Below are 10,497 nucleotides of genomic sequence, written 5' to 3'. Positions count from 1 at the left end.
TTGACTTAAACATGCCTACAGCCATTGATATGAAGACCAGTGTATCATAATGTATTCTGACACCCCTTGTATTAGCTGGTCATGTTTACTTACTTATTTACTGATGTATTTATGTCTTGTTAGTCTAGTTCAGACAAGGTATTGTTATGAAGATTAATACTGTTGATGGATTTTGTAAAATAATATTGTTTTTGTGAGATATGTGTTTACAAATTATTCATTACTGTTTACTTGTTACTTTTTTAAAATTCTGTTTTCACCATTTAAGGAAAGTTTTTCATGCCTTATCCTTGTCCCTTAGTGAATTCTTGTATTCATATCTATTCAATGGGGATATCGAATGTGATACTTGTTTTTGTACAGTGGATTTTTAATTTTTTTTATATGATTATGTACATGAAGTTGTCACTTTTGTTCATTAAATCATTTTGCTCATGTTTATGGCATTGTATGGTGTACATTTTTGCATTTATTGTTATTTTTTATATTGTTGCTCAGTACTGACCCAATGCTGTGGGCATATCGTAAAGACCCTGTTTCATGTGTAATATAAGACAATTTAAATAAAAATGATTTTTTCAAACATTGTGTCATCACTTATCATGTATGACTCATATATACTGAGAGAAACAAATAAAGGATCACAGGAAAATTCAAGCGTTCCTTTAATATTTGTCTGTTTTCATCACCCGCTTTGAATAGCGCTGTGGTGATGAAAACTGGAAAATAATAAAGGAACACTTGAATTTTCTCTCAGTATATTTGACCATAAAACATTACTGGTCTACTCGTGTTGAGTTGTTAAGTGTTTGATCGGCGTTGTGGAAGTTGATGAGTCAAACATGAAGCATACAAATTCATATGTGACAACTTTTAGCTTGATAAAGGTTGGTTGGTTGGTTGGTTTGCTGTTTAACACCACACGTATGAAAACCACCACACCTATGAAACAATTAGGGTAACTTTTTGGGGAAATTAGATTGGTTTGTTAGTTGGTTGTTTTACAGCACACTTAGCAATATTCCTGCTGTATGGCGGAGGTCTGTTCATAATCGAGTCTGGACAAGACAATCCAGTGATCAACAGCATGAGCATCAATCTCAAATGTGCAATTGAGATACGATGACATGTTTCAACAAAGTCAGCGAACCTGACCACCTGATCTCGTTAGTCACGTGGGTTCCTGAAGACAAATTCTAACACATATTTTCACGGGTAAACTTGATAAGGGTCTAAGAATCTACACCAAAATGTCCCTCTATGCTTTTTACAGATAAAGACGTTTGTTTCATTGTCCTGTTTTGATCATGCCCCAAACATTTTCAACTGTCAGTACCTCGTTGTTTTATTAGGGAGGTGTTTTTCTGGTCCTAATGGTGCACATTTTTGAAAATGAATGTTTCGAAAAATATTGGGATTGGATTACTAATGAACATATTTTGTACTGGAGACACATAGGACACATCCACTATAGTACTTCATGCTTGTACGACTGTTAACTTCAGAGCTAGTGAGTTTGTCGACATAATGCATCACTTTGGTAACACACATGGCACAGTATGGTGCTTGAAAACCTAAGGACATAATTTGTAGTAACTGGGATTCGAACCCACTATCATAGAATCCTGGCATGTTCAAGGGAAGCAACTCCCCACTGCCATAATCGTAGGCCTTACATGATTGAGCTAGATGTGCCCCTTATTACAAAGTGATCTGGCTGTGTTTAGTCATCCTTGTCGAAGTGGTATCAGGCCTTCCTAGGGTCTTGTGTTACCTACAAGGGTTGTTTACAGTTTGCATTGACACATTGTGAATAGAACCTTACTGCTGGAACAACACAACATACACTTACTTAGAATTAACAACAACACACACCATGTTTATCACAAACCTAGGGCGCACTGAAACTTCACCTACAGTACAGAATCTTATCAGAAATAACACGGAGAGGTGTATCGGCCAGTACACCTACAGTACAGAATCTTATCAGAAATAACATGGAGAGGTGTATCGACCAGTACACCTACAGTACAGAATCTTATCAGAAATAACACGGAGAGGTGTATCGGCCAGTACACCTACAGTACAGAATCTTAGCAGAAATAACATGGAGAGGTGTATCGGCCAGTACACCTACAGTACAGAATCTTATCAGAAATAACACGGAGAGGTGTATCGGCCAGTACACCTACAGTACAGAATCTTATCAGAAATAACACGGAGAGGTGTATCGGCCAGTACACCTACAGTACAGAATCTTCAGAAATAACAGAAATAACATGGAGAGAGTGTATCGGCCAGTACACCTACAGTACAGAATCTTATCAGAAATAACACGGAGAGGTGTATCGGCCAGTACACCTACAGTACAGAATCTTATCAGAAATAACACGGAATAAGTACACTTATCAGAAATAGAGAGGTGTATCGGCCAGTACACCTACAGTACAGAATCTTACAGAATCTCAGAAAAATAACACGGAGAGGTGTATCGACCAGTACACCTACAGTACAGAATCTTATCAGAAATAACACGGAGAGGTGTATCGGCCAGTACACCTACAGTACAGAATCTTATCAGAAATAACACGGAGAGGTGTATCGGCCAGTACACCTACAGTACAGAATCTTATCAGAAATAACATGGAGAGGTGTATCGGCCAGTACACCTACAGTACAGAATCTTATCAGAAATAACATGGAGAGGTGTATCGGCCAGTACACCTACAGTACAGAATCTTATCAGAAATAACATGGAGAGGTGTATCGGCCAGTACACCTACAGTACAGAATCTTATCAGAAATAACACGGAGAGGTGTATCGGCCAGTACACCTACAGTACAGAATCTTATCAGAAATAACATGGAGAGGTGTATCGGCCAGTACACCTACAGTACAGAATCTTATCAGAAATAACACGGAGAGGTGTATCGGCCAGTACACCTACAGTACAGAATCTTAGCAGAAATAACATGGAGAGGTGTATCGGCCAGTACACCTACAGTACAGAATCTTATCAGAAATAACACGGAGAGGTGTATCGGCCAGTACACCTACAGTACAGAATCTTAGCAGAAATAACATGGAGAGGTGTATCGGCCAGTACACCTACAGTACAGAATCTTATCAGAAATAACATGGAGAGGTGTATCGACCAGTACACCTACAGTACAGAATCTTATCAGAAATAACACGGAGAGGTGTATCGGCCAGTACACCTACAGTACAGAATCTTATCAGAAATAACACGGAGAGGTGTATCAGAAATAACACCTACAGAGACAGGTGTATCATGGAGAGGTGTATCAGTACACCTACAGTACAGAATCTTATCAGAAATAACACGGAGAGGTGTATCGGTACCCTACAGTACAGAACACCTACAGTACAGAATCTTATCAGAAATAACACGGAGAGGTGTATCGGCCAGTACACCTACAGTACAGAATCTTATCAGAAATAACATGGAGAGGTGTATCGAGGTGTATCGACCAGAACCTACAGTACAGAATCTTAGCAGAAATAACATGGAGAGGTGTATCGGCCAGTACACCTACAGTACAGAATCTTAGCAGAAATAACGTGGAGGAGTGTATCGGCCAGTACACCTACAGTACAGAATCTGTATCGGCCAGTACACCTACAGTACAGAATCTTAGCAGAAATAACATGGAGAGGTGTATCGGCCAGTACACCTACAGTACAGAATCTTAGCAGAAATAACATGGAGAGGTGTATCGACCAGAACACCTACAGTACAGAATCTTATCAGAAATAACATGGAGAGGTGTATCGGCCAGTACACCTACAGTACAGAATCTTATCAGAAATAACACGGAGAGGTGTATCGGCCAGTACACCTACAGTACAGAATCTTATCAGAAATAACATGGAGAGGTGTATCGGTAGTACACCTACAGTACAGAATCTTAGCAGAAATAACATGGAGAGGTGTATCGGCTAGTACACCTACAGTACAGAATCTTATCAGAAATAACATGGAGAGGTGTATCGGCCAGTACACCTACAGTACAGAATCTTATCAGAAATAACATGGAGAGGTGTATCGACCAGTACACCTACAGTACAGAATCTTATCAGAAATAACATGGAGAGGTGTATCGGCCAGTAACACCAACGTCTGAACACATCGTACTGAGTAGATCATCGTCTGAGCACGATGTACTCAGTAGATCATCGTCAGAACACCGTGTACTCAGTAGATCAACGTCTGAACACATGGAACTCAGTGGATCATCGTCTGAACACGTTGTACTCAGTAGATAATCGTCTGAACACATTGTACGCTCTAGATCAACGTCTGAACACATCGCACTCAGTGGATACACGTCTGAACACGCTGTACTCAGTAGATGAACGTCTGAACACATCGTACTCAATAGATCAACGTCTGAACACATGGAACTCAGTAGATCGTAGATTATCGTCTGAGCACATTGTACGCTCTTGATCAACGTCTGAACACATCGCACTCAGTAAATACACGTCTGAATACGTTGTACTCAATAGATCAACGTCTGAACACATGGAACTCAGTAGATCGTAGATCAACGTCTGAACACGTTGTAATCAGTAGATGAACGTCTGAACACGTTGTACTCAGCATATCATCGTCTGAACACATAGTACTCAGTAGATCATCGTCTGAACACATGGTACTCACTAGATCATCGTCTGAACCCATTGTACTCAGTATATCAACGTCTGAACACGTTGTACTCAGTATATCAACGTCCGAACACATTGTAATCAGTAGACGTCGTCTGAACACTTGGCCCTTACTAGATGAACGTCTGAACACATGATACTCGGTAGATGAACGTCTGAACACGTTGTACTCAATAGATCAACGTCTGAAAACGTTGTACTCAGTAGATCATCGTCTGAACACATGGAAATATGTAGATCATCGTCTGAACACATTGTACTCACTAGATCAACGTCTGAACACGTTGTACTCAGCATATCATCGTCTGAACACATGGTACTCAGTAGATCATCGTCTGAACACATGGTACTCACTAGATCAACGTCCGAACACATTGTACTCAATAGATCAACGTCTGAACATGTTGTACTAAGTAGATCGAGTTTGGACACAGGAGAACTACAGTAGGCACGTAAGACACAGTGGATCAACGTCTGACACAGTGCACATCGTAGATGAACGTGATACGCATTGTAGACAGTAAACTGAAGTTGGGCAAGTTGGACAGAGCAGAGCAACATTGGACATATATAGATGAACGCTGGGCACATTGTTCACAGTAGAACAACGTTGAATATATTCAACACAGTAAATCAGCGTTCGAAACAATGGACAAAGCAGATCAGTGTTGGACAACTTGTATCTGTTTAATCTCTTTGAGAGGCAATTGTAGACTTTTCGTCACTTGCTTGATAACGGTGTTAGTATCTACACCGAAAAGGTGCATTCATTGCAATAAAGAAGTTGACTATCCATAGAACTTGGTTTTCCTTCAACTTGTATCTGGAACCATTGAAAACGACGGACTGACTTTCACATGTTAATACCACAAAATGTTTGGAGTGAGTTTAGTTTTACGACGCACTCAGCAATATTCCAGCTTTAAGGCGGCGGTCTGGACCAGACAATCCAGTGATCAACATCATGAACGTCGATCTACGCATATGGGATACGATGTCATGTTTCAACCAAGTCAGCGAGCCTGACCACCCAATCCCGTTGGTAGCCTTAAGATCTAGCATGGGTTACTGAAGATCAATTCTAACCCGGATCTTCACGGGTCCACAAAGGCCTGGAATGTTGTAACCGTGAACCATCGCCTTCAGAGCAAGAACCGTATGACGTTCTTTGTGGTTTTCTTTTAAAAAAGAACAAACTCGATTTTTACCTGGAAAGATGTGCCACCAAAATTGGTGTTGATTTGTATTCTAGGCATAGGTCCCCAGCTAGGCATGACGGCGACAATGTCCTTATTCTTATAGGAAAGCCCTTGATGGCAAATTAAAACCTCAGAATAGAAAGATAAATAAATAATTTAAACGGTACCAGAGGACATCGCTTTTATAAAGGCGTCCATAACGTCTTCACCACCATGTTCATTTAGGATGACTGCACTGATTGTCACTGTATGGCGGGTCTAGCTCGGTATCCTCTCAGCATATTAACTCGACAGTTTCTGTCTTTTCTGCCTTGATCTGGTGTACCGATAACATTCCCTGCATCATTAATCTGGCCTTTAATGGTGTAAGGAGCGAAGTGATCATTTTAGAGGGGGACCTCTGGATAGGCAGATAGGGTATAACTTGGTCACCGGCTTTAAACTGTCAAGCACAAGCCTTCTTGTAAAAGTGAGCCTTAGCCTTAGATTCAACAGTAAACATGTTGTGCTAAATCTGTACCTTGTCAGAACCTTGGCCCAACAAATCTTCGGATTATCGTCTAAATACTTAACCCTTACCATCTAAAGCAGGCCTTGTGTGTACATTGTATAACCACAGACTATGCAAAATGGGGAATTCGAATCACTCCAAACAAAGATACCTTAACACACTTTACAAACTTTGATGAAAACGTTCTAAAGCCCATTGAGACACGGCAGACCTGACCTCATGCACATTCAATTACAGCATGATCTGTTTTAATAATCTTATCATGCAATTCGTCAAACCAATGATTGATACAGTAGGGCGAATCCAACCCTTCTCCAAGCTGCTGAGCTTCAGAGCCCGACCCTTCCTACCAGACTCAGGATTTCGGAGATCTCTTGTACCTTTTCTTATCACAGTTTGGGCGAATCTGCGATACGATCCACACCTGATTCCACACCTTAGGTATGAGGACGTATGTGACACTGTGCTGTCACGACTGCTTTAGTTGAGTGTGTGACTCGATAGTATATCCTGACACTACTCCTTTAGGTAAGGATGCATCTCCCAGTAGTATATCCTGACACTACTCATTTAGGTAAGTGTGCATCTCCCAGTAGTATATCCTGACACTACTCATTTAGGTAAGTGTGCATCTCCCAGTAGTATATCCTGACACTACTCATTTAGGTAAGTGTGCATCTCCCAGTAGTATATCCTGACACTGACTCTCTTTAGGTAAGTGATGCATCTCCCAGTAGTATATCCTGACTCACTCAATTAGACACTACTCACTTTAGGTAAGTGTGCATCTCCCAGTAGTATATCCTGACACTACTCCTTTAGGTAAGTGTGCATCTCCCAGTTTAGGTCCTTTAGGTAAGTGTGCATCTCCCAGTAGTATATCCTGACACTACTCCTTTAGGTAGTGTGCATCTCCCAGTAGTATATCCTGACATACTCCCATCTCCCAGTAGTATATCCTGACACTACTCATTTAAGGATGCAAGTAGTGCATCTCCCATCTCCCAGTAGTATATCCTGACACTACTCCTTTAGGTAAGTGTGCATCTCCCAGTAGTATATCCTGACACTACTCCTTTAGGTAAGTGTGCATCTCCCAGTAGTATATCCTGACACTACTCCTTTAGGTAAGTGTGCATCTCCCAGTAGTATATCCTGACACTACTCCTTTAGGTAAGTGTGCATCTCCCAGTAGGATACACGTCTGAACACGCTGTACTCAGTAGATGAACGTCTGAACATCAAAATTCCAATAGATCAACGTCTGAACACATGGAACTCAGTAGATCGTAGATTATCGTCTGAGCACATTGTACGCTCTTGATCACGCCCAAACCACATCGCACTCCAGTAAATACATCGTCTGAATACGCTAGTATCACAGATCAACGTCTGAACACATGGAACTCAGTAGATCGTAGATCAACGTTCGAACATCGTTGTAATCAGTAGATGAACGGGTCTGAACACGTTGTACCCAGCATATCATCAAGTTCGAACACATAGTACTCAGTAGATCATCGTCTGAACACATGGTACTCACTAGATCATCAGTTCGAACCCATTGTACTCCAGTATATCAACGTCTGAACACGTTGTACCTAGTATATCAACGTCCGAACACATTGTAATCAGTAGACGTCAGTTCGAACACTTGGCCCTTTACTACGAACGCCCGAACACATTGTACTCAGTAGATCATCGTCTGAACACTTTTGCACTCACTAGATCAACGTCTGAACACATCGTACTGAGTAGATATATGTCTGAACACGCTACCTGTGAAGATGGACGTCTGAACAATATCATCGTATTTAGTAGATCTACATCTGAGAACGGTGCACCTAGTAGATCATCGTTCGAACACATGGTTCTCACTAGATCAACGTTCGAACACACATCATACTCAGATCATCGTCTGAACCCATTGTACTCAGTATATCAACGTCCGAACATATGTACTCAGTAGATCAACGTAGAACATGTTGTACCAAGTAGATCTTAGTTTGGACACAGGAGAATCCACAGTAGGCACGTAAGACACAGTGGATAAGCGTCTGACACAGTGCTCATCGTAGATGAACGTGATACGGTAATAGACAGTAGACTGAAGTTGGGCAAGTTGGACAGAGCAGAGCAACATTAGACATATTTTTACCCTATGGATAGATGAACGCTGGGCACATTGTTCACAGTGGAACTTAACGTTGAATATATTCAACACACGTAAATCAGCGTTCGGAAACAATGAACAAAACAGATCAGTGTTGGACAACTTGTATCTGTTTAATCTCCTTGAGAGAGAGCAATTAGCCAGACTTTTCTTCACTTCGCTTGATAACGGTGTTAGTATCTGCACAGAAAGGTGCATTCATTGCAATAAAGAAGTTGACTATCCATAGAACTTTGTTTTCCTTCAACTTGTATCTGGAACCATTGAAAACGACGGACTGACTTTCACTACGTTAATACCACAAAAGCGTTTGGAGTGAGTTTAGTTTACGCCGCACTCAGCAATATACCAGCTTTAAGGCGGCGGTCTGACCAGACAATCCAGTGATCAACATCATGAACGTCAATCTACGCATATGGGATACGATGCCATGTTTCAACCAAGTCAGCGAGCCTGACCACCCAATCCCGTTAGTAGCCTTAAGATCTAGCATGGGTTACTGAAGATCAATTCTAACCCGGATCTTCACGGGTCCACAAAGGCCTGGAATGTTGTAACCGTGAACCATCGCCTTCAGAGCAAGAACCGTATGACGTTCTTTTGTGGTTTTCTTTAAAAAGAACAAACTCGATTTTATGTGGAAAGATGTGCCACCAAAATTGCGGGTTGATTTGTATTCTAGGCATAGGTCCCCAGCTAGGGCATGACGGCGACAATGTCCTTGATTCTTATAGGAAAACCCTTGATGGTGGAATTAAAACCTCAGAATAGAAAGATAAATAAATAATTAAAAACGGTACCAGAGGACATCAAGCATAGAAAGGCGTCCATAACGTCTTCATCACCGTTTTTCATTTCAGATGACTGCACTGATTGTCACTGTATGGCGGGTCTGGCCTCGGTATCCTCCCTCAGCATACTAATCTCGACGGTTTCTCTTCCTTCGGCCTTGATCTGTGGTGTACTGATAACATTCCCTGCATCATTAATCCTACCCTTTAATGGTGTAAGGAGCAGAAAGTGATCATTTTAGAGGGGGGCCTCTGGATGAGCCAGATAGGGGTATAACTTGGTCACCGGCTTTAAGCTGCCGGGCACACGCCTTCTTGTAAAAGTGAGGCGCAGCCTTGGAATTCAGCATAGAGTAAACATGTTGTGCCTCAATCTGTACCTTGTCAGGAACCTTGGCCCCAGCAAATCTTCGGATTATCGTCTAAATGCTTAACTCTTACCATCTTAAAGCAGGCCTTGAGTTGGCACATTGTATAACCACAGAGTATTATAAAATGGGGAATCTGAATCGCTCCAAAACAAATATATCTTTAACACACTTTACAAACTGCATTGAAAGGGGTTCTGAAGCCCATTGAGACAAGGGCAGACCTCCTACCACCATGCATTATCCAATTACAGCATGATCTACAATTTAATCTTATCAAATTGCAATTCGTCAAAACCAATGATTGATACAGTAGGCCGAATCCAACTCCTTCTCCAAGCTGCTGAAGTTGAGGACCTGACAGTATGTCCTGACACTACTCATTTAGGTAAGTGTGTGCATCTCCCAGTAGTATATCCTGACACTACTCATTTGGGTAAGTGTGCATCTCCCAGTAATTATATCCTGACACTACTCATTTAGACAAGTGTGTATCTCCCAGTAGTATATCAGGCTACTCATTTAGGTGTGCATCTCCCAGTAGTATATCCTGACACTACTCATTTGGGTGAGTGTGCATCTCCCAGTAGTATATCCTGACACCTCCCCTTTAGGTAAGTGTGCATCTCCCAGTAGTATATCCTGACACTACTCCTTTAGGTAAGTGTGCATCTCCCAGTAGTATGCCTGACACCTCCCTGGCCAAGTGTGCATCTCATTTAGGTAAACTTCTCCCTTAGGTGGTGTGCATCTCCCAGTATTATA

Source organism: Haliotis rubra, unplaced genomic scaffold (genome assembly GCF_003918875.1).
Source record: "Haliotis rubra isolate DU_JTF1 unplaced genomic scaffold, ASM391887v1 Scf450, whole genome shotgun sequence".
NCBI classification, from domain to species: domain Eukaryota; kingdom Metazoa; phylum Mollusca; class Gastropoda; order Lepetellida; family Haliotidae; genus Haliotis; species Haliotis rubra.
The sequence above is the reverse complement of the archived record's forward strand: the minus strand, read 5'-3'. Positions refer to the sequence as shown.